General features: G+C 45.6%; 1 protein-coding gene across 8 annotated transcripts in view; it reads right to left on the bottom strand.

Annotated features, from left to right (window-relative positions):
• ncam1a (neural cell adhesion molecule 1a) overlaps positions 1-25,556 on the bottom strand; it is a 242,629-nt gene that overhangs the window by 102,346 nt on the left and 114,727 nt on the right. The window lies entirely within an intron of this gene.

The raw sequence follows: 25,556 nt of genomic DNA, 5'->3' as shown, positions 1-25,556 counted from the left end.
TGTCCATGGCTGGTGTTAAATCCAGAGTTCAGTACAGATGTGAAGAGCCAGCTCCTCACTGCAGGCTGCTGCCTTCACTCAGATTGTTCCAGCGCAACCTAAAAGCTGGCATGAATGACATTTTTATGATTGTGCAAAGGCGGAATGCAGCAGCGGATGCCAGCGTTGGTAAGAGCTACCAAATTACTGTCCCCTCAGAAAATCAATACAAGGCTTTGTAAAGAGATGCTTTCAGATATTTGGTCCACATTTCCAGTGCCGCCCCTCACCTTATTAAACTGTGTTTTTGTGTCCTTGAATATGAGATAAATGGTTGGATGAGAAAAGAGTGACGGACACAAGGGGAAACAATGGCAGCAAAAACAAAGAGGAGATTAGACCCAGGATTGCAACGGCGGGCTCTGGGGAGATAAGGAACAAAAGGGAGCCATATTCCTTTTTCCCTATTCTTGCATCTGTCTAATTGAATCTGCTTTGTTTCATAATAAAGTCTCCTCCAACAGCAGCGGAAATGCATTCGAAACTGGAGTGAACTCTGTGTGGTTGCTATGTTTTTGCCAAGTGTTTGCTCGGAGTCAAGGGAAGACTGTTGTACTTGGCAGAGCCAGTTAAGGGCTTCAGTTAATTTTGTTTATGACTTCCTGTCGTCCTCCAACGCAAATTACACAGTCGTGCTGGAGATGTGGTGGGTCGACTCTACACCATGTTATCTGAAAGCATATCAGAATGATTGTAGCGTTCACATATGCTGCTCCCACTTTCGTTGGGCTGTTTTAGCATTCCAAGTTCGCAGCTAGAAACAGAAGGATTTCTTTGTCTTGCTTCACAGAGTTCTGAGCGCATAAAGAAACGAGTAGCGTGGCAACTGTGACCGAGCGTGAAGTGATCCTGGGAGTCTGCTGACTGCCTCATACAGGACAGTTAATCATGTTCACACAGCCTGATGTGGGTGGGGGTGAATTTTTAATTGAATGGTGTACCCATTAAGTCGTTATCTTCAAAACAGAGCTAAAATCAAAAGCCTGAGCTGAGAAACACCATTCACGTTTAATTCCCCCCAAACAGCAGCATCAGAAGGATAATCAGTTCTGATAGATTAATCTCTACAGTTTTTGGAGCTCGCAAAATGCCGATGCAACAGCAACACGAGCAGAAGAGCAGCTTTGATTGTTTTCAAAGGAAGCAAGACTGATGGCTGATTCCTAATGGCTGTGGAGGAGCTCAGGGCTTCGGGAGATTAACTTCAAACCTTGCTTGAATTAATTTAAGGATGTTTCATGTCTGAACATGGGAGTGCTGCAAAAACAAGCACTTTTTCAGCACTTTCCTGGGGTTTCATGTTGAGTGTAGCCGTTCGTCTGAAATAAGAGGCCCAGGAGTCTCGCTTAGAGGAAAATTAATCTTGTTCCATCACATCTGATGTGACCCTGCTTGAGCAAATCTTTGTGGATTTCTAAAATGCAGCATGGTAATTAAACCAAGAAGTTAAAGAGAATCAAGGTTGTTACTAACCAGTTCATTCACCGTACAGCTACATAGTCTTACCTTTATGTAGACATGGAGAAGGAATGCAACACAAAGAGGGTTTGGAGATTTCCAGGCAGCAGCAGCAGCAGCGGCAGCGGCAGCGGCAGCAGTGGCAGGAGCGGCAGCAGCAGCGGCAGGAGCAGCAGCGGCAGGAGCGGCAGCAGCAGCAGCAGCAGCAGCAGCAGGAGCAGCAGCAGCAGCAGCGGCAGCAGCGGCGGCGGCGGCGGCGGCGGCGGCAGCAGCGGCGGCGGCAGCAGCAGCAGCAGCAGCAGCAGCAGCGAGGGGAAGACAGAGAGAGGAAATAAAGAGAGACGATTAATCAACAAAAATGTCTCCCCTTATCAATGAATTCAGGCATGAGTTCAATTGTTTTGTTTGACTGCAATTGTGCTCATAGATGAAGTGGTATGATTGGAGAAGCAATCACACACGAGCCCACGCTACAAAGATCTTGCAGCAAAGGTGATCATTATAGAAAGGAAACATTTCCACAAAGACACAGCAGGGTTGAAACATCAGGATAGGAAAAAACAAAGAAAACCACTTCAGGTGAAGCAATGCAACGCAGGCCTGCTGAGGGCTCACTGCTCACCGCCAGACACACGACCAACAGGCAAATTAATTCCTTCCCCTTTATTTGGAGAGCCAGCAGACTGAGCAGACGCTGCGTTGAAGAGTTTCCGCAGGCTTTTTCATTTTATGTTGAACACAAATGTGCAGCAGCTGACACACCCACAACTGACCTCAATCATTCAGTACTGGGACAGCTGAATGATATCATGGAACCCCCCCCCCGCCCCGTCTCCCCTCCCCCTCCCCCTCTGTCTCCAAACTGAGAGATAATAGATGGCTGGAATTCTACAAAGATCAAAAAATGACAACAACTGGTTGGAGTGGCTATGACAAATCAACCGTGTAGACATCTACACGACCTGATGACAACGTACTTGATACACAGGACTGTGCAGCATGACAGTAGCACTGTATGTATTCATTTTGCCATTGTCTTCTATATTTCTGGAATACTTTATTCTCACTAGCAGAGGATGTCATTGGTCGTCTGTAATTGAAGGACCCTTCGGAGGAATAAATCCTAAAATCCGGAAACAAGTCGTCATTCCCTCATCTCACAGTGAATGGGATTTTTGGTGAAAAAGTCTGAAACAAGGTCAACACAAACTATTTTAAAGTTTGGTTCTACAGCCAGAAACACATCCGTTAATATCATACTTGAGAACTGAAAGCTTTCGTGTGTCTTGAGAAGAGGCTGTCTCTGGCAAGTGGCTGAACAAGTTGACAAAGGTTATCAAGGGCGTGGGAGTTGTCACACATAAAAGAACGAGGAACCTCAAAACTCGTGCGTCTGTGGTGATTTTAGTTTACAGCCAAACACTCACTCTTGAATGGACTTCTTCCAACACATTTACGCTTCAAAAATTAGGCAGTGTTCAAGTTCAAGCATCTTTTGTACACTGCAGAGTTTATTTTCTGCTGTAATCCAAAATCCATTGAACAAACCCACTGCCTTAAAATGGCTCCAATCGCCACGCTAACGTCTGGGCTGACCTATAAAACACCTCATCCCTGCAGCACTCATTTGTCCCCGAATCAACAGCAAGAAGTGACAGGATGTGTGCTCCAGCTGCCATCCAGTACTACTATGAGTACAGCTAAGATACAGTAATTGCAGTTATACTGAAGTGGGGGAGTCCGGTGCAGCAGCAGAGTCCAGCGCAGGTCTGCGGGCCAGACTCCATACATCACCGACTACCAGGACCAGTTTCCTGAGGCTTGGTCTGTTTAGCCTTTATATCTTATTCAAGCTTTCAATCATTAACCTGTAAATATTCTCATATTGCTACTTATACTCTGGAACATCATACAGGGAGAAAGAGGCTACAAAATACTGCTGATTACATCACAATATTTACTCTGATACCTTTAATAAAAGAACAAATAATGGCCATCCTTCATGGCTACATGCCTGGAAAAACCCCTCAACATCTGATTTACGTTTATCCTCAGACAAATAACAAGTAGTTCTGCTGGGTCATGTATTTCAAGGTCAGTACAGCCTTGGCGACGATAGAACTCTAGGTAAATAATCACTTTAGCTTTAGTTTAGCCTGATCTCTAAAATGTGCCCTTTAACATGAAGTTGCATTTGTCACATTGCCTCTGAATATTCTGTATGAACCTTTTAACCCAACACAGCCAAATAACCACAAATAAAAATACTAAAATATGCAGAGAGCAGTGAGAGGACAGTCTCTCAGCTGATGATGATGAAGCCGTGAAAGTGAAAGAAGAGACTAAATGGAGAGAAAAGGTTACGTCAACGTTCGTCCATCTGAGGAACATCAGATCCAACCTGTGCTGCTCATGAGACGAGCTGCAGACCCCGAGGCAACCTCATTAGCTCCTTCAAAAACACAGCGCTGTGTTCGACAAGGGTGCAGCAGATGTGAGGGCCTCAGATACGGAGCGGAGCTGATGAGGGTTTTCAGTGAGATGTGGTGTGTGTTCAAGTTGTGTGAGAGCAAACACACTCAGCAGGGAAAACCAGAAGAAAGTCAAGACAAAGGAAACGTGTCCTTTATGTCGGATGCCTGGAGGTCACAGAAGAAAGCTGCTGGTTTGAATCCCTTGATGCCTCAGAGGAGGAGGTGGTGAGAGGGAAGGGGGATGAGGTTCTGCTGCGGGTTTTTGAATGATTTCATGTCTTAATCTTCCAGATAAAACCAGATGGCACCAAACTGCACACGAGTAGGACACAGTTTCCCTCCCACATCGCATCAGGTTGCTCGTTCTGTACAGAATCAACCACATCTGAAATGTAAGTCCCACCTCAGTACACACTCAAAAATGGGTACCAGGCTGTACCTGTGGGGGTCTAAACGTTTGTTTATGGGGGGCGTTCCCTTTAGAAAGAAAATGCTGCACCCGTCCATGAGGTTTAAATCTGTAGTTGCAGCCTCTCTGGTCAAAAGGTTCCCTGTCAGCCTCTGACAGACCAAGATGATGTAGTTTCAGCTGGAAAACCGCTCCAGTTCAACATCGGTGGTGTCGTTCAGTTTATTTAGAAAAGGACAGTGAGCAATTTCACATTAATTATTCACAGGGAATAAAAAGATGTGTGCATGAGATTTAGCAGAGAACTCATTTCCATCTGCAGTCCTATCACACAAGACCTGAAAATAGCAGAGCACGACGCAGTAGAAACACATAGAATATAAAAAGATGATGACACTTCTCCAGAACGAGCGGCACCAAGCCATCGGAACGGACATCACATTCATCCTCCATGTGCAGAGACATTAAGTGCCAGATACGACGACTGACTTTGGCATATAACAAAAAAAAATCTAACTTTTAAAACTGGATTGGTGTACAATTTCACAGGTGATGTGGTGGACGGTCCAAACAGATTCTACAGTTCCACCTACATGCCGATCATCTTCCAGTGATTCCTTCTGATACTTTTACAATCCAAGAACCTGGATGTCCAGGTGGGATGAGGACGCGGGCCGGGCAGAATATGGATGTTAAATGCAGTGTGGATATGAAAAGAGACGGTCGGAAATTTAAGGGAAGAAAAGGGAAACAGAAACAACCACTGCAGGCAATCTCTCTCTCTCTAATACAGCAAATTAGCACTGATGAATTAACCATTGTCATTAGCTGCTCTGGGCTACAGCTACGATGAATACAGAAATTTTAATACTGCTTAAGCAGCATTCTGAAAACCTGAATTCATTATTCAGGGTCGCTCTGTGGCCACTGGCAGCACAAGCAGGGAAAGGTGAGTTGGACGTCTCCTTCATAGGACAGATTCGCTGACTGGCGTCACTCAGAGAGACCAACAGGTCAAACAAAGATGCCTGTGGATGAAGCAACTAAAGCTGTTTGAGGATGAACACGGAAGCGCCTTTCTGAAAGGGTCCAAATATCAAGGATCCCCATCTCTGGTTAGCGAGCAGCGGCTGTTCAGTCACAGTAGCTTCCAGGTTAAAGATCTGCTGATGTGTTTGGAGGTCCTGGAAATAATCATGTTTATGCCAGGAAAGAGTCTCCAACAAGTAAAAAAACCCAAACAAGTTGTACACACACACACACACACACACACACACACACACACACACACACACACACACACACATCTACACACACACACACAAACCAGTAACAGATGGCGGTTGGTGCAGTGACCTTGGAAACAAACAGTGGAAAAGTTCTTCATCACTGGTTGAGCTTGTGACAGAGCACCAAATGTGGGGTGGGTGGGGGGCATTGATTTTTAAAGGGAGTAAACAAAATCTGACTTTCGAATTATTGTACACATTTACAACCCTTACGCTGTCTCCTGGCTGGAAATATCAATAAATGGAGCTCAGCCAAATGTTCTGCATAGTGAAAAGAGAGGGATCATCACTTACAACATTTCATTCTCCACTTCAATGGAGAGAGAGAGAGAGAGAGAGAGAGAGAGAGAGAGACAGACAGACAGACAGACAGAGAGACACACACACAGACAGAGAGAGAGAGAGAGAGAGAGACAGACAGACAGAGAGAGAGACAGACAGACAGACAGACAGACACAGACAGACAGAGAGAGAGAGAGACAGACAGACAGACAGAGAGAGAGAGACACACACACACACACACAGACAGACAGACAGACAGACAGACAGACAGAGAGAGAGAGAGAGAGAGTGAGCGAGACAGTGGGCGAGCAGCCCCAAAGCCAGACAGTCCAGTGTGGACGTCCTGATCAAGCAGACCAGGCCTGTAAGCCGTGACAGAAGCACCTGATGGACACACACCCAAATGAACGCGCAGTCACTCAGGAAGTCGTGTGTTTATCCGCCATCTAAAGGTCACGATGAACTCATTAACCCTTAGAAAGAAAGCAGCACCATCTTGAGAACTTGTGCGGTTTGTTGCTCATCCTGTTTGTAATGTGACATTCTGGGTCTCTTAGCTTCTACGTCAGGCTTTTCCTGTCCAACCCAGCGAGCTGAACATTTCTGTTCCTCCACGCTACCGTTTTAAGAGATTTGTGTCTTTAAGTTTGTTGTTTGTTAATTGACCAACAAGTGTTGTGTGTTTTTATTTCACCCGCTTAAAGATGGCGGCTCCCAGCTGCTGTGGCAGTGCGGACATCAGCAATCAGGGATGTGGGAGTTTCTACAGCGAAGAGAATTTCAACCCCAAACAAGAAAAAAAAACACGTCACGTCTGCACACCTCTCGATGTGTGCCTGTCACAATGACCTTGACCTTTGACCACCAACATTTGTTCAGGTCATCCTTGAGTCCCAGTGGACATTTGAGCCAAATTTGAACCCTCAAGGCCTTCTAGAAACATCACGTGGACACGCCTTCCCTTCCTGTGCTTGTGACGTTTTGAACTCTGATGAAACGAGTCCACAGGAAAGCGCCATGATGCGGCTCTGTGACATCATTTCTCACCTTCAGCAGGAACTCTGGTCTTCTCATTCTGTAGGATGAGGGTGAGACCAGAGTCAGCGTTCAGAGAAATGGATGGCGTGACTCAAGTATTATATACTGCTTAACTCTTCAGGACATAAAATAATAATTTGGAATGTTAGAATTCAATTTACGATCTACATAAAGCGACATTATTTCCACTCTGAGTGGCTGCGAGTCTTGCTTGAGGGCACTTGAGTCAGTGAGGCAGGCAGTTTGCTTATTTGAGTCTTTGACTAGTTCCCAGACACAGTTTCAGCTCTCTAACCACCAGATTTATTTCTTCATCCTGCTTCACCCCCTTCTTCATACTTGCCGCCCTGAGCTGGAGGCTCTCGCGGAGCTGCCGGTGAACACCATCACTTTCCTCATTTGCAGGCCATTAAGGGAGAGGATTCACACGCTTTTTGTCCAATACGCTTCCTGGACTCGTCCACATATTTGAGACAGATTTTCATCAGGATTCTTCGTCTGAAACATGCGTGTCAGCCTTGGAGTTGATGATCCTACTGACGCCCTTGCTCACAGTATTCCACTTCAAAACTTATCACAGAATATTCAACTGCAATTAATTCAAAGCTTCATTTGAATAAGTCCATTGTTCCTGGTCTATCTCAGCTGAACAAACAGACTCCACTACTGAGGTATTTGTAAAGTAAGTTTTCCAAAACTTCTTAGCTTTATTGATCCTTACAAAACTCGACTAGGCCTGGGAAATGTGAGCCCCAGAAGGACGTCGGGCTGTCAAAGGGCAAGCCTGAAGCTCAGCGTTGTTCTGGCTGCCTGGACGGAGCAGCCAGTCAAAAGATCAGCTACTCCTGACAACAATCCATTTTCTTCTTTGTGCTCTGGAAGTGCCCGCATCCACTGATGTAAACTGATGTTCCAAGTGAGTCGCTAATAATTCAGACGTTGAATTAATCATTCAACTCCTTTCTCTGCGCAGCTGATGGGTCTATTAAGTCATAACATCCTGAATTATTCACAATTCCCCTCTGAAGAGTAATGTCTCTCTGAATTATTGAATTGAACAATTCTACCTCCGTCTGCTTGATTGGACTGTTAATCCAGCAACAGCGGCACCTTCAACATCTCATACATTTTCATTTTTTAAGCAATCAGTGACAAAATTCGAGGTCTCTATAAAATTGCTGCTGCCAGGCTGAATCACCTTTTTTTTTTAGGAAGAAGAAAATATTTCACTTGAGCTGTTCTTCAGTAGCTGAGGGTGGCTGCTGTCTCCACCAACAGTGTGTTTATCGCTGCTGTTTAAATCCAGAGTGACATACTAGTTCATGGAGAAGACACCAGCACTCCAGCACTCACAGATCATACCGATAAACCACTGCCAGCGCACCCCCGTCCCCGCACACCCAAGCGGAGCTTAGGTTTGATATTTGTTTTGCTGCCCCTTGGGCTCTTGGCTACTTCTCCCAGTGTTCTGGAAATCAGCGCTCTATCTATTAAAATAACTGCATCATGTATAAAGATGAACATGCAACTGCCCCACAGCACAACACTGGGGCCAAATTGGAGACTTTTTGGGGGGGGGAGGGGATTACAGCTCAGTTACAGCACCAGCTGATGTTGTACGGGCCAGACGTGGCCTTAATCTGATCAACTAGCCAAGCAAGGTGGTCCTGCGGCTCAGTTTAGGCAACAACACAACCCCAGAAGACCAAGCAGACTGACACGGGAACAAGTTGTAAAACCTGTAAATAAGTCTGCACTGGGGAACATCCTGGTCTCCTTCGCTCAAAATCTATTTCTAATCCAATTGTGATTTTTTTTTCAGTCTGCTCTCGTATCCTGACAGCTTTAAATGATGATGTAATGTCAATGCCCCAGTTTTATAAGACATAAAAACTCGACCCCCAACCCTGGAGTTGTCAGGACTCAGGACAGATTTGTACACTTTGAGGCTACAATGATGAAGGCAGCGATGTGTGGCTCCTGGGATTCATGCTGCAGGGGCTTTTTAGGGGCGCAGGTGATAAATATAGTGAACAAGATCCGGCGAGTCTTGCTGGAAATATGTGCTGAATGTCTTCACGTTGGCTACGTCTGTGCTTCACGACTTATATTGCAGAGCAGTGAAATCCTCAGGATGCTACATCAAACAGTTCCACTTTGTGCAGCTGTATCATTCCTGCACTTTGCTTCTGGCTTGTTTGTGTCCTTCGGTGCTTGTTTAGCCTTATTGCCTTTGATGGAAAGCCGTCAGTACACAAGGAGACAGGAAATGGTGATGATGTGATAACACAGGACTAGCTTGACCTGTACTTGACATGAAATGTACTTTCAGAAAGCTTCCAGACTCAAGTTTGACTCCATACGCATGAGAACAAAAATAGAAATCTGCAGTGAGATCTTGCCAAAACCTCCAAATTGCTGCTAAAGGTCTGTTCTGTCAGCCAAAACCTCATTCTCTCTCTGACATTTTATGCCAACTAACCTTGATCAGCATTTACATAATTTGTTTACAGAGCGCAGCAGGGTAAGGGTTAGCCTCATTATACCTCATTTTTCAAGTGCCACGCCCCCCTACGGAGGTCTGGATGGCATCCTGCACCGGCTGCCGCCAAGCCTTGTTTTTGGACATATCAATATAACGAGTAGAGAGAAAATCACACTTGCATTCACGGAAGAGGAGCTGACTATCAGCCATGATGCCGACTAACAGGGAATGATGTCATCTGCTCCTGTCGAAGACTTCAGGAGACGTCTACCAAACATGGAGAATAACTCCACTACCCACAATCCTTCAGAGTAGCAGCGATGTCACTGATTGGTGGAGCGTGCTGTCGCCATGGAAACATTTGCAGAGCTCATCACTATTGGCCATTTTGAATTTCACAACCTCATCAAATGTTTCTAGAGGGCATGTTAGCTGACGTCAGTGACAGGTTAGCGAGCAACAGCAGCAACATGAAGTGCAGTTATTTCAAACAACAGTGGGTCAGAAATCTAGTTTACATGCCAGGTGGGGCTCCTGCTCTCTTAAGGTAGTGCCTTTGTCCTTTTCTCTGTTTTTATGACCATCTTTTCAGATATTTCATCTCATGACCCCCTGCTCTCTGGTCGGCTCAGTTCCTGCTGCCCAACGACTGTACATGAGGAATTTGCTGAAACATCAGTGGAGGGATTGAATGGGAAATTTACTTCCAGGACTGGAGCCACTCTGAAGGTGGGCGGGCCCTGTTTGAGCTCTATTGGGACCAAAATGGTGGGGGCTGGGAATAGCACTGAAATTTTGATTAAAAAAAAGGATCATTTCACAAAGTTTTTGATGAATTTTTGGTGGTCTTTGAAATATGCCTTACAGAGGTGGCCGTGATGTTTGATGGATAGGTGATCTTTGGGAACTGCAGTCCAATGAACAAGTCGCCGCAGGGACAGACACAAAGCTGATGAAGTAAGGATTACTGGTACTACGCCGTGTCTACCAACACAGGCTCCCTCGTGGAAACATCAGTCTCACAAAATGAGAAGTGGGATGGAGGCAGCTGCGGCCAGCGGGCTTTCTTGCAACAATAACACAGGTGATAACATCAAGGTACAAATGACTCATTAGACAATCAAGTTATAAAATATACTTTAGAGCTGGTTGAGCAAAAAAAAGGAAATATTAATTGTTTAGAGATTATTCCAGAGTGACGGCAGCGGGCAGAACTTGCTGTGCTGCAGTGAGGCAGTATGGACTCGCCCTTTCCAAATGCATTTGTTGAGTTGTTGGTATTTTTCATGAATTCTAAAAGAGTTTATGTGAGTTGGGGTTGGTTTCATATCATTAGGGGAAAAAAAGACATGACATGTTGTCAAAAATGTTGAGTAGGCCTGAGTCTATAAAGCCTCGCAGCTGTTTCAGAGCGCGCTCGTCTCCCAGCAGCCCTCTAACATGGCGCTCATGAATATGAATGACGCTTAACCTCTGGGGGGAGAGCTGTCATGTCAGACAAAAACTGCAGCACTGGCAAATGTCTCCAGACGGATCCCTCGCCAGCCTTGACAACAGGGTGTCCAGCACAGCTGATTCACTCTGCACTTTACCACTCAAACCTCCGTCCCTCTCCCTGTTTGTGTGCAGTGTCATCACTTCCACCTTCGTGACGGATGCTGGGGAGGAATGTTTTGATGGAGACGCTCTGCCAGTGTAGTTGCCTGGATCCGTATGATGTCACTGCGCTCCTCGTGTGCGGAGGCAGGCAGATGAGCCCAAAATGAATAACGCCAGGTGCTCCCCCCACGGCAGCCATAGAAATGACTCTGTGCACTGGTGTATCACTGATGATACAACAATATTTCAGCAATGTACAAAAAGATGTATCCACAAAATGTTGGAAACTAAATAAGATGACAAACTGTGTGTGCCAAAACTGAAGAACTCTTTGGAAAATATCATCAGCTTGGTCCTGTCGTCATTGCAGCAGTTGGAAATGTCTCAAGTTGCAAAGTTGTAATAGTTGTCTTGAACTCGTGGAGCTACAGGGACCGTAAGCAGGCCTTGAACAGAGGCTTCTTCCTCTAAAACCTGATGCTGATTGGTCCCACCTGGGGTTCTGACCTGCCTCTTTACTCTGACTCACACTGATCAAACAGAACTCAGAGCCTCCTCTGCTGCGTCTGACTGGAAGAGATTTAGCTACGTTCATAACAAGAACGATGGTTAAACGTGTTGACAGAAAATATTGTGTAGCGAGATAAGAAAGTGACCAACCTACATGCCAAACGGGAAACATGATGTGTTGTACAAGTTCTTTCAAATGCGTTGGATTTGGGTCGATATCTCTGTGTTGGAAAGGAGAGGAAATTAAGCTCCCAGCCTGATTCTAGGAATGGCAGTTTAGATTTTGTAATGAAACACATTCCTGAAAGTGCGGTGGTGCCTTGTGTCAAATGTACGCCGAAAAAGAGCAAGATAGCTGATACGCAGCCCCCTACCCTGACCTGACAGACTATAGGCCCCTGAACAATATCAGGGAAGCCCTGGTGTATACAGACATCATCATTCTCCCTCTTCTGCAAACAGCCCTGAACTGATGCTTGAGTGGTTACTCCATTTGACACAAAGAGGCTCAGGCCACGTTTCAGTATTAACTACATTTCAGAGTAATACGCTGCATATGTGTGTGCTGCAGCCTGCCAAATGCAGTCAGGTGAGAGTTGATGTGAAGGGAACGTGAGAGACACTTGCGTTGCTACACGTGCAAGATAGATGCTCTAATAAAGCTGGAAAGTTGACTTCACTTATGTCGTGCAGCTTCGCTGACACCAACCATGCCTCTAGCAAAGTCTGGAGGATAGACGGAATGTCAGGAGCAGTGAAAGACGATGGAAGTCAGCGAGTAACTCGTGTTTGTCTCCGATCACGGCAGAGTACACCTGCCATGACGCCAGTGCCCAGCGGGGAATCGGGGACGGAGTAAAGCGACAACGCTAGAGAGGCGTATTCCCTCGGCTGAGGCTTCATATCAACGGGTAGATGACAGTTTGTTTCTGACACGAGGACGATACCGGAGGGCGGACGTGTCCCGAGGACGGCGAGGCTCACGTAGCTGGCAGCCTCTGAGGGGCGGAGAACTCCCAGTCAGATTCTCTTGGGAATGCAGCAAGGGAACAGGTCAGTGTTTCATACTGGAGACTGGGTTGGTTAAATTATACAACCACACATTTAAGTTCTCCAACTCGTGCAGCTCTGCAACTCCTTAGCTGCAAACCTCTGTTACGAAGCATTACCCTGGTGGTTAGATTTCCCCACATCCGTCAACTCGTCCAGTCAAAACAGCATTAAAAAGCAGCAGCCATTAACACGACTTCTGTTACGACACCTAGACTTTGTTGTGTACACAGGACTGTCCTCCACCGAACATCAGTTCGCAACAAAAACAGTGCAATGGCACACACTGATAATGTGCAACAGCCAGCACAGTCAACAAAACACCAGGGCGGTCCACACTCAGGCCCGATCAGCGAGGCCTATGTTCAGGGCAGCTACGGCTGCAGCGATCAGACCCCTCCTGGAGGGTGAGGTACACGTCCAGTGGGTGTGTGATATCCTGTTCTATTACCGTTGCCAGGCTTGTCATGACCCTGTCATTTTACCCCTGTGAGGTTCGTTGTGGGGAGACCGCCTAGTTGCGCCGAACATTGTGTAGATGTCACGTGACTTCCCACCTTCCTGTCATCATAAGACTTCAGTCACTTATAAATGGTTATAGCTCATTCTCACTACCAGTATTAACAGCCTCTCTGTTCCTTCTCCTGGGGGAGGACAGGCTGACATATTTACTCGGGGGGGAGTTCTTCACTGGTCCGTTGTGACAGACGTCCAGAGTAACATGTAAACACTCCACTGGCCTCACTCACCGACTCCATCACCTGGATGTTGCCACTGACCGGCTGGTACTCTTCTCTCCCTCAGAGTTGGACGGCTGAGTTGACAGCTTGTCCTCAATTCTTGGCTGGTCTGGCTGTTTGTTGATGTTAGCTCCTCAGGTTGAAAACCACTACCATTAAGCGGAGCAGCATATTTTACACGCAGCGTGAGTCTCGTCTTCCTGATGCTTCCTAAACTAAAACATGTCCAGATGGCTTTCATGATATCAGAAGAATCTTTTATCACTTGCTGCGGGTTGTTGCCCCCCTCTGCCATATCTCATAGCATTAGCCTAGCATGGAATCGTGCGTTAAAGGCATTGTTCCACCCAGACATGAAGCTGAACCTTAACTGTTCAGCTGAGGCTGAAAACAGTAGGCTGGATTGTGTTCTGTCACTGCATCGATGCCTAGGCTCCCAGAATCTTCTACTATGCATCACAGTGCGTTTTTTTATCTAATACATTAAATACTCCAAAAAGTTTCATGGGCACCGGCTCAGGAGTTTTTGCGTAATTCCTCAAACAGACAGATGAGCACCGATCACACAACCTCCATGGTGGAGGTAATTTGCAGCTTTGTTCTGCCATTTCATGTTTTGCAGGTTGCTAATCCTGCCACATGTTGCCGAGGCTCACTTCAGGTCTCCACAATAGCAGCAAGAGCTTAGGATCACTCCCGTCTCGATAGGCAGGAGGCAGGTGGAATTTGCTGAGGGATGGAGGGACAGGAGGTGTGTGGTGGAGGGGTGATTGTACGAATGAGGGATGAGCGAGGCTGGATACCTGACAAGAAATGGGATCAATGGGAGGAGTGAAATAGAGAGGAAGAAAATCCCAAAGCTAAGAAGAGACAGATGCTTCACAGCCAGCAGTGCTCCACCTCCAACACAAACATGGATGAGGGATGATGGTGAGAGGGGAGGGAGGCAGGCGGCGGTTGGTGCAGAGACAGACTGTACAGGGCGAGAACTCCCTTGACATCATCAGAAAAGCACTTCTCTTTCTTCCTCTCCTTTTATCATTGTGGCAGCCCGTTCTCTCTCGAAGCAAACATGCCAGTCTAGGTGATTATAAAAGCTGCCAAAATAACACCCATTACCTAAGTGAAATATGTGCGGGGACATAAAAGTGTCAATTAAAGGCCTGAGTCGTGATAATTTCATCAAGCAGAATTACACGGGAAGGTGAGTTTTACTGCGATTATTGTCAGAACAGGGATGTGGTCAGGAACAGCAAAATAAAACCAAACAACCCTCTTGACAACTCTTTTCCCTGTAGTCCGTCTAATAGCTGCAGACAATCAGCAGACCCGAATCCACCCAGGAACCACTGCAAGTGAGAGGGAGGTGAAACCTGCTCATATGTGTCGGTCATGCAGGTCCTGGGGTCTCGTGAGCGCTGTGTCATAGGCAGCTGATCCTGTCAGGGTTTTACGTGAAGCAGCAGACAAACGCTGCGCTGTCACTTCCTGCTGAGAACACACACCTACATCTCTGGTGTTCCTGTAGATGAGGTGAAGAGAACCAGTCACAGTGATGTTGGTTCCATCAGTATTACTTCCTGTAACCACCAGGTGGTGCTGGGACTAAACCTGGCTTGTAGACGTCCTCAGGACTCTCATCAAAGATCTGACCGCGCAGAGACCCTCTACGACAGTTTCCTGTTCTATGGTCACACGGCAAACAGACCTGCCTCCTCGCCACGGTCACGCTGTTTAACTCAAACGCTCAGTCTTCACAGTGACCCATCACCAAGTTCTGAAGGTGGTTCTGGACTGAGCCACAAGCAGTTTTGACACTAAGGAATAACTTGAATCTTGACAAGATGGCTACTCGTGTGATCCGGTGAAACGTCTGAAAGTTCAGAAATTCTGACAGAAGCCAATACAACACGACGCTTTGAGTTCTGTGCTGAGGTGTAACCACAAATACCTTCGAGGTCTGACACATCACGATCTCTTCTTCTGAGCGTCTTCCATAATGACCCAAATCCAAACAGAAAATATGAGATTAAAACCAGTCCACGGTCTGAAGATACACACGGATTCTCCTTAATTCAGTACGTTTCCCCATCCTGATCCTGGTGCTCTGCCCACATGTGAAGCAACGTCTGACAGCAGCCACATAATCAGATTATCAAAGTGTTCCTAACCTTTGAGACTCCGCTGCAGCGGAGGCTTGTTTGGGCTGAGCACAACAAGAAAAGATGAGGCGCTTAACATGAGCAACAATACACACAGCACAAAGACAAAGAGGAAAGCAACACCTTTTCTCCAGGATGTACAGAATAAAGCAGATTACCAGCATTGTTTAAAACATGGTGACATCTGGGAGGAAGCAGCGATCACCTTCTGTTTGAGTGCGAGTGAGGAGATGTCACACGGCCTCAGGCAGCCAAGTCTGGTTTGACAATGATTTGCTAGGAGCTTTTTTTTTTTACTACCTTTTGTACAGCAAACGAGTTCTTTCTCCACTCTACTCAGTTGTGAATCATCGTTATAATTGATTTTCAGCATAATTGATTTTCTGCTGCGTCTCTTAGGCAACACAGCACTGAATTATCCATCAATGGATTTTGGAATCTGGTGGTGATGTCTGGTTGACAGCTTGTAATCTGTGCACAGAAATAATGGACTCTTGTTCATAAGAATGAGACAAACTGAGATTTTGATGTACTGGTCACAGATGATGCGTTATTGATGAAGTCATTACATTGTCTTTCATTATTTGGGCGACATATGTTTATGATAAATGACGCGATGTCACATTGGCCCCAGCTGTCTTTGGCTAAATGATGAATGACAGGAGCCATTTCCTGTCCAATGGCTCTGATTGTTTGCTGGATCAATTCTCTCATTCTGTTGTTTCAGTGGCTCTCAGAGAGGCTCATAGAAAACAGCATCACCACCACACTCACACGGGGGGGCGGGGTTCGAGCCCGATCTCCTCAATCTGCATACAATTAACATCACTTTGAGTTACTTGAAAGGCAAACCCATCGGCGAATACAACCTGCATCACGCTCAGGACGCCAGGGTAACTATTTTGTTGAGAGGCCACGCTGTCAGGAGGCAAAGGGCCTGAGGGTTGGATGTTTCCCCGATTATTCTTGTACTCTCAACACCACATTCTCAATTATTTCATGACATAACGAGCCTGTGCATTGTTGAAATAAATAACCAGAGCCAGTTGTTTAATTTCATCTCCAACACCAGCCGTGATACAGGCATTTGAGACAAATTAACTGGACACGTCACGTCGGCCCCCCTGCATATCATTTCTGCCATTTCTTCACTCGCTATGTCACAGCGCTTTCATAAGGTTCACCCCTCCTCTTTAGGACGTTGCTCCATCGCATCCTCGCACCCACCGCGAGCAGAGGAGGCTACAAGACTTTGATTTACCAGAGAAAGCACAGAGCGAGAGAGCGATGACGTGTTGCTGCGAACGATTCCGGCAAACAAACGACTCATCAAGATTAAGCTCCCTTTAAAGACCTGTGCACCGCCATCTTTGGTACAGGGTGTGTGAAATGACTCCCTCTACATTTCACGACAACCCTGCTGGTCTGAAGGATCTGCTGGGCCGAGGATCCAACATCTGCTGCTGGCGTGAGTCTTTGTCTTGAGATATCAAACCTGAAGAGAGTCGCATCTTGAGAGTTGTTCGTTTCTGAAAGCCGTTCAAACGTGTTTGTAATCCGAACCAATCAGCAGGTGAGTTGATTGCTCAGATATTTAGTACATATTGACCATTATGTCAAAAGTAAGTCTCCTGCAAGCAAGTCCAGGCCACATTCCTGAGAGAAAGGTCAGTGGACTTGGGCCAAACTAATGAGTCCAATATCAATCTATCAATAGATGCTTCAGATGTGAGGTGTAGGGGCTTGATTGACAGCTGAGTGACGGAGCAGTAGGTAAAGGCAGAATTTTGTTTGGATGTTGTATATAAGAACTTTAACTTTCCAAAATCCAATTTTTAGTTTCAAACCTTTAAAACGAGTTGTTCTACTACAGGGCCACTCGTTGTTAATTCAGGCGGGACCTCAGAACTGCAGCTCCACCCCCTGATCAATGCGGCACAGACTCTGGTTCGAAACGACCTCACCAGCACAAGATGGCAGCATCTGTACCCAGGATGTTTTGGCTTCATTTTACTCCATCAATATATATCGCATCAGAGGTGCTGACAAGAACAGACGAAGCCCGGAGCAGAAGAAATATGTTACGTCTGTGGAGAGGGACTCGTCCTAAAATATCCCCGTGTGATAATTGGTGAGTGGTTTATGAGCTGCTGAAGGTGTGATATACGCCGTCATGGTGTAAACTGCATCAACATCCTCACCCAGTATTTATGATGAGTAACACCACCAGCAACCAGCTGCACTGCAGCAGGGTGATGACACAAGCATATGTTCTCGCCATGCTACACATTTCTGAGGAGCAGCTTGGCTGAGTGGGAGAGGCTACCGTGGCTTTGAGCGCTGCTAAAGACCCATTAGACCGGCGCCCTTCCTGGTGAGGCTAACAGTTAGTGGGAGAGCTAGCAGGGAGGAGCTGTGTTTGTAGCAGAGGAGTCCTACCAGTGGTTGGGCCTGAGCAGCCGAGCTCTGCCTCTTCCACATTCACCATCACAAGGCCACGCCCTGCACAGCCGGCTGTTAGACAGACGACCATTCTGTTGTATAATAATGATAACTTCAAGTAACCTGAGGGGAATTCTTTAGAAATACTCACAATCGGGTATCTGGAGCTCATGAAGGCACCTGGAAACTGCCGGGTGACAACCTGGAGAGTTTGTAAATGTTCCTGGACAGTTTAGCTGTTGTTAGCCGTCACTCTCCATTAGCTTCAAGCTAAATATACGCAGCTGATTCAAAGTCTTTGCGAGCTCAAGACTCCCATTAGTGAGTACTTGAAAGGCAGAAATACCTTTGGGGTGAAGTACTGCTTTAAACATCAGGATTTGCTGAGTAAAAGAGTCTTTTGACTGTTGCACAGACAAAACAGGCAACGTGACGACGTCACTTTGAGATCCAGGGTGAGGAACATTTTTCAAACTCTTGAATTTTCGTTGTGCTCAATTCATCAATCAGCTGTGAAAATAGTCAGCAGATTCATCAATTCTGTAAGTCACTGGTGGTTGAGGCCTGATGAGATAAGGTGACTGAACAAATGCAACATCGTAAAAAACAAAAAAAGGTCAGATGATGATCCTCCCAGGAAAACAGGAAGGTGGCCAGGGATGCAGAGATTTACCGATGAGCCGACTGAGCTCTGTGAGAACTCGTTTGGAGGGGGTGCTAATGTGAGGGAGGGTCATTCAGATGAAAATATGCTGCATTTTATTTAGTTTCCATTAGTTGTGGAACACAAGCATGTGTGATCTGTTTCTGGAATAAAAGAGTTGTGTTTATGAAAGATTACAAACAACAACAGCCTGTGTGTGGAGGGTGGGCGTGATGAGGGTGTCAACTCGACATTCCTGAGGCAAACACAAGCGTCACCCGGGTGAATCTACAGTACAGCTTGGCTGCTCACCCCTGCTGGGCCTCCCCGCCATAAAAAAAAAAACAAAACAAAAAAACAACCGACTTCATGACACACTGAGAAGTAACAGAAACAACTTCCTGTCGTTATGAAGAGGCATTATTCGCTCTTGGACGCTGTGAAACAACAGCAGCTCATGTCCTCCGTGTCACTCAGCCACACAGGATGATGCAGCACACGAGTTCGCCAGCGAAAAACTCCCTAATGAAAATCCAGCAAAAGTAAAAGGTTTTATGCATCACAATTGAATCAAACTCAATAGCCAAGCAGAGACACAAGGGCAGCGCGAAGGAGGAGCACTTTGAGAAAATCAACTCATTAGCAGACAGAATAATAATCTGTTATCACCGCGCTCTCGGTTCGGCCTAAGGCATGCATATTAAGCGATTATCACAGCCTGGAAACCCAAACTCAGGGGAAAACCTTTAATATACATTGTGTTGAAGGGCTCCATTCATTAAAACGGCTCATTCACAGGCAGCCAGTCTTCCTCAGAGTCAATAGCAGTTGTGTAATAGATGGAAATCAGCCGTTCTGAAGAGAAGCCTGAATCTTATATAGGGGTGAGACTGCAAAGATGAATAATCAGTGCTTTTGTGAGGTCTCTCTTTTGTACAATACAATGTAATGACCCACACAAGAAAGAGATGGATTCTTCTTTCAAACGGAATATTTTTGTCTCTAACCTGGCAAATACTGAAGATTGTAATGATGTCTTTGGAAGCCATGTTTTATTCACATCCCAGGTCTTATAATCGCAGCTTTTAATACTGAATTACATCGATTTCAAACCTATGATCCCCATTGGATCACTGCCACCGCCAAGGAGGAGATGATTCCAGGACTGTTTGTGTTAGCCGGGGGGGCAGCGTGGACTGAAGGAGGACCTATTACATTTTGGGGCAGATCCATCCATAGTTAAAAAAACTGCAGGTTGTTTGTTTTTGTTTGTCATCGAGTGTCCTCTCATTTCTGTGTCTGCCAGCAGGATGATTCAAATACTACAGTCAGGTTTCCATCAATGCAATTTGAAGAATGATATTTAAAAAAAAAAAAAGGATTGATTGAAATGCAAAAAGGTTTAAGACTCAATTATGGTAGTTACTGTTTTGGTTTTGGTTTTAGCAGAGAGTAAATGCACACATATCTGTGCTGGAGGTGGAATAGCAGCTGCTGCTCCCAGCATCAGCTCTAAAAGCTCCCACCAACATTTATTAGGTGATATTTTGACATCACTTGACATTTTGAGATGTTCTGAGTGCTTAAATGTCATAAGGTGCTGCAATGGTGATAGAAAAACATTTCTGGGAGTGTTTTCAAGTGGACTGCATCGTTCCTTTCTTCCCAGTTAAACACCAAGCTATTGAGAACACACCAAGCATCTGTCTGTTGAAGGATTCAAAATTTCCAAGGATCCAAAATGTCGCGACTCATTTCAGAGCAGCAGTGATTTCTAGGTGTTGCACCAGCTGAAACACTTGGTGCAGTTGGTTGATTCCAGTTTACGTTCCTGGAACATTCCAACGATATCTCACTCAAAGTCACGCACTTGTCTGAGTGCTTGACCCTACCGACCTCCAACACCACTAACGCCCTGCAGAGAAAACGCCAGCACCCAACATCTGGCGACTGATGTCACACACGGGTTTTGGCTTCCCTGCTAGTGAGTCCGCCTCTCGTGTCGTGGTCGTGAGTCCCGTGTGGGATTGTGCTTGTGTACATAATGAAAGACACACCAGCGCAAACCCCTGCAAAGAGAACCTCAGGCTCAATGCTGGACATTCCTTTTCTTCTCAGTGGAAAAGGCAACATTCATGACAGTTGTGACAACATGCGGTTCGGGTCTGGTAGGCTTTAGGCCCGACGGCTGAAAATGTCCCCAACTCCTCTGGCTCCATGAGTGATACAGGAATTATAATATTTTCCTGTTTGTGAGCACAAGTAGAAACAATTAATGACAGCAGCATGCAAGAGCATCTATTCACCACCGTCCAGAATAAACTGATGATTAACCGTGAATGGTTGGTAGCAAATGCACGTCCTTGTCTGCTCTGTTCTGTCTTTGGGAAGCTGATGAGGGTTATTTAATGTCATCTTTTACTCCAAATTCTGCAAAATATCAAACAAACTAAAGAAAAATGAAGATTTATTGATGAAAAACAAAACAAATGAACAACAACAACTGACTTACTCCCACCGTTGCTCGTTTACTGACCAGAAAATATTAGCTTAGTAACATGGAGCGCAGAATAAAGCAGAGTTTGCTTTAATCTGAATTACACATATTTCCATCCTGTGCACGCTCAGGGGATTACTCTGCTCTGCTAACATCTTTCTTATTTATGCAGTGCTAAATTAATGAGCTATCGCTGGAGGTAAAACGCAACAAAAGTGACAAGTGAAAAACAAATAAATTACAGCTTAAGTCAGGGCGCTGCCATCAAGGACAAAGTGAGGCCTGAGGTGACACACTCCATCAATGACGCCGCAGTATGCGATGATGTCAAAGCAAAAAGCTGGGATCTGAACACACCACCGCCACCAAACTAGTCAGACCCTCAGGGGACGACGCGGGAGGTTCAGAGGGCGGGCAAGTTGAGTCACACGATTATCAAAATATTATTTCACATCTTATAACCAGTAGAAGGCCATCTGAGGGGACTTTCCTTCATTCATCAAAGTTTGTTTGCTAACACAGCTGCGGCTCAACGGAGACGCTGCAATGACTCAACTGCAGCGTCACTGACACGGACCTGATCGCATGAGCCACATTTTGAAAAACCTTGGTTATGAATATTTAACTTCTTTGATATAAATGATTTCAATGTGGTGAGCCTGTGATGACCAGCCTGTAACTGCTGGGACGGGTAAGTCGGACCCAGATTCAGTCCAATTATCCTCCAGCCTGCAGCAGGCATCAAACGCTAAGTCACAAGTCAAGCTCTGTTTTAATCGAACTGATATTATTCAAATATCTGGATGAAGTCTTGGCTGGAAAATGCAAATCTTTTGAGAAGTTCCATACTTCATGTTTGGCATATCACTGTCTGATTATCCGCTGGCCTCATTTCATCTGTATTTCTGCTTATTAAATCCATGAAAACACAACTTAATTGGGAAGCATCTTGCAGAGGAGATCCTGCCAGAGTAGGTCTTGTCAGGGTAAAGTAAAAATGATCTGAATAGGGAACTAAATGAGAAGGATGCTGGTGATGATAAAGCAGAAAAGTTTTAGCAGCTGTTTCTACGGTGGCACTTCCCCCTCATTTGCAACCCATTAGGTTGTTGCATATTCATTTCAAAGACTAACGACTTGTGCTTCAGGGTTGGACGACCTGAAATCCTTCACTTAAATGCTCTGCCAGAGTTGAAAAGCTGTGAAATTTGGAAGAGCCATTGTCCATGGGTCCAATTTTTTATATGGTTTCATCTCCCAGCAGGTACTTCTTCTTCGTTATCTGGAGAACGGTTCTGACAGCAATGTCTTAAGCTAGATTCATGGTTGTGCATCAAATCCGTGGCATAGCCTGACGTGCACGAAAATAAACACGACTTTGGTTCAACTGGCAATTCAACGGCGAGTTCATGTGCCAGCTCGAGGGCCCTTGGTGGGAAAACATCATTTCCACCCCGCAAAACAAGCGATGACGCTTACTCTTGCCGGAGCGCCAGCTCGCATGATGCTTAAAGTAGGACCCTTGAGGTCGGAGGAGGAGGACAGTAAGCAAGACCCCCGGTGAGACTCTGTGGTTGCTGTTGTTGTTAGGCCCGAATCAAACCAGACGTCAACAACAGCTGCTAATCTCATAAAACATATTGAAGACATCCATTCGTTGGTCTGTCCAGGACCTGGTCATACTGAGAGCAGACTGAGGGACGTAACCCACATGTCCCTCCTGCATCTTAGATGCAGTGATGAGGCCAGAACAGGATCAGATACCCGACCCACCTCAACCAACTCCTCCAAGTGTCAGGCAGCGGCTCCACCTCCTCGTTTCTCAGGCTGAGCACATGCACCCAACAACCCACCAAAGGAAACTCATCTCCATCTTTCGTATCCACAATTTCATACTTTTGGTCACTACTCAAGGCTCATGACCACAGGTGAGGGCTGGAACGTAAATTGACTGGAAAATTGAGAGCTGCACCTTCAGCTCAGCTCCTCCGTCACCGCAACAGACCCATGCAGCAGCCGCATTACTGGCGATGGTGAAGCGATGCCTTTTATGCTGGAAGGTGCCATACTGGCAGAGCGGAAGTGAGCGTGACGTAGGTCATATTTGAAAAAAGAGAAAACCACTGAGTTGGGAGGGAGAATTCCAACGTTCTAAATCATTTTAAAAGTTTGAAATGCAACAGATGAGAGAGTTTTTGTGATGCAGCCACTGCATATACACAAACCCTTTTTCTGTAGCCTTGGAATGCCACAGTCCCTTTGCAGACTGCCAGTGCTGATTCAGACGGCTCCTCATACAGGTTTTGCTTATGCAAATCCTCATAGCTGAGTGATGAGAGCAACGGCTCTGGCTGAAAGGTTTGACCGCTCGCAGTAACCACGTAGAGTCCTTCAATTTCCAGAGAGCACTCATTTTTCCTCAGTGACTGGAAAAGTCAACACAGCATAAAGAAGGAAATGGGACATTCTAAGTAAGACGAGGTATTTCCAGATGATTTTTCAGCTCTTTTTTTCCCCCGTGATCTCACATATTATTGGCACCCTTTTCTTGAGAGTCTAAGTACAAGTTTAAGCCATTCACTGCAAGTTCTGCTTGCAGGGAAACTTCAAGAACTCAATATATGTGCAAAAGCAAGTCTGAATGAGCCATTCAAAATTACAATACACTCCCGGTTTCCATGCCAGAGTTCTCCAAAGTTTCCCTCATGCATTTTCTCACAACGCCTTAGGTAGCAGCAACGGGACAAGAAAATACAGCCGTGTTTCGCTGAGTGTTTTCCTAATTTCCTGAGAACTCAATATGAAAATATTATGACTGGATCTTCAAGAATTATTTTCATGCATGGAAGGATTATGTGTCTTTGTAGGAGAAAAAGGGTGTCAAAACTCAAAGGGAAAAGTAATGAACTGAACTTTGGTTAAAATTCCATATAAGACAAAAAACATGTTAGATTGTGTGACCTTTCAAGGATCTTAATATTCTGTGACAGTGTCTTGGGGAATTATGGCTTGGAAATTACACACTGAGTCGGGACTAAAGATGTAGGAAAAAGATAGTAAATTTTAAAGTTTTAATGAGGAAAAGAAATGTCGTACAATAGAGGTTTCATTTTTCATTACTAAAATGCTGTGGTTAGGTTTAGGTTTCACATGGATTACACATACAGCCAGTAAAACATTCCAATTTGTAAGTATGAAAACTTAATGATAAAAGCCTGGGCTAGCAACAGCGCAATAATCCGTTCACTACATATCAGCTTGATGGAAAAGCTCCAACAGACTGGCACGAACCCAACATGTAGCCGAGGTCTCGCGCTGAAACCTCAGGGAAGACGAGGCACTTCATTCTTACCAGGCAGCAGTGTTGGTAGGAATTATTCGAAAGTCACTTTGCCCCCTGGGCTGCTGGGACATAATAAAGACAAATCCCTGAATCAGCATTAAGTCAGCAGTGACTAAGCGATTTGCAGGAGCGTTCTTCAGCGTCTGGTCTGTTTCTGGCATCCTTTAGCATCTGAATCACCAGCTGCCTATTAGTGTGCAGTTACACTGATGTGATGTCAACTTGCAGGATTTTGGGCTGAAAAATGTTCTGCTGTTGCTCACTGCCATGCGTGGCCACAAGCATGCAACGCTGGCAAATTCAGCTGTTGGTTTCCATCATGGAAGCAGCTTTGAGGAGCAGTGATGGGGGAAAAGTTGGTAACACGAACCCTGCTAATGTCACAGCCGTTCCCTAATACCTACATTTCATTCTGTGGATTTCTCCGCTGAGTGCTGCTCTGCATTTTTTTCTCACTCAACTGCTAGCACGGGTGTCCGAATACTTTCCCAGTGAACACAGTTTTGATTCATTTGGAGGACGTTTGGAGTTGAAGTGGCCTGCTCCTCAAACGTCCGCTTATTCGTTTTCGTGGCTTGTGTGCTTTTCTCTTTGTGGTCGTCAGATTTTACCACATTACTTGACGATTCACCTTGAAGCAATCTGTGTTTTTACGATTATCACTGAGATGTTCTGCATATGGAGGGTTCCTGAGAGGGAGTATATTAAGAATGAGTGGAACCAAGATCAACATTGAGGAGCGCTGAGAGAGAGCATGGAATCTTGACGGGCTCCAGACACGGCAAATAAACACACCTCACGCAGGCTTGGTGTGTTCCTATCGGCAGGAAACAAAGGCGATCCAACCCACCATGAAAAATAAATGGTGCAGAGAAACTTACACAAACAAGACATACAGGTACTTTTCCCAGCCAATGAGAGCAGTTCCCTTGCTTTTGGATGGGAGGGTCACTGGTTACAGGCTAAATTTAAGAAGCTTTCCCCCCAGATTTCACCAACCGTTTGTTTCTAATTAAAGAGATCTGTTATTTTAATATGCAGGCATTAAGGCAGCAGACGTCAACAGTAGAAAAGGATCTGTTGGCTGTGTATTTTA

Source organism: Aulostomus chinensis, chromosome 15 (assembly GCF_037954235.1).
Source record: "Aulostomus chinensis isolate RoL2024-O1b breed Wild chromosome 15, RoL_Achi_v1.0, whole genome shotgun sequence".
Lineage (NCBI taxonomy): Eukaryota > Metazoa > Chordata > Actinopteri > Syngnathiformes > Aulostomidae > Aulostomus > Aulostomus chinensis.
The sequence above is the reverse complement of the archived record's forward strand: the minus strand, read 5'-3'. Positions and strand labels throughout refer to the sequence as shown.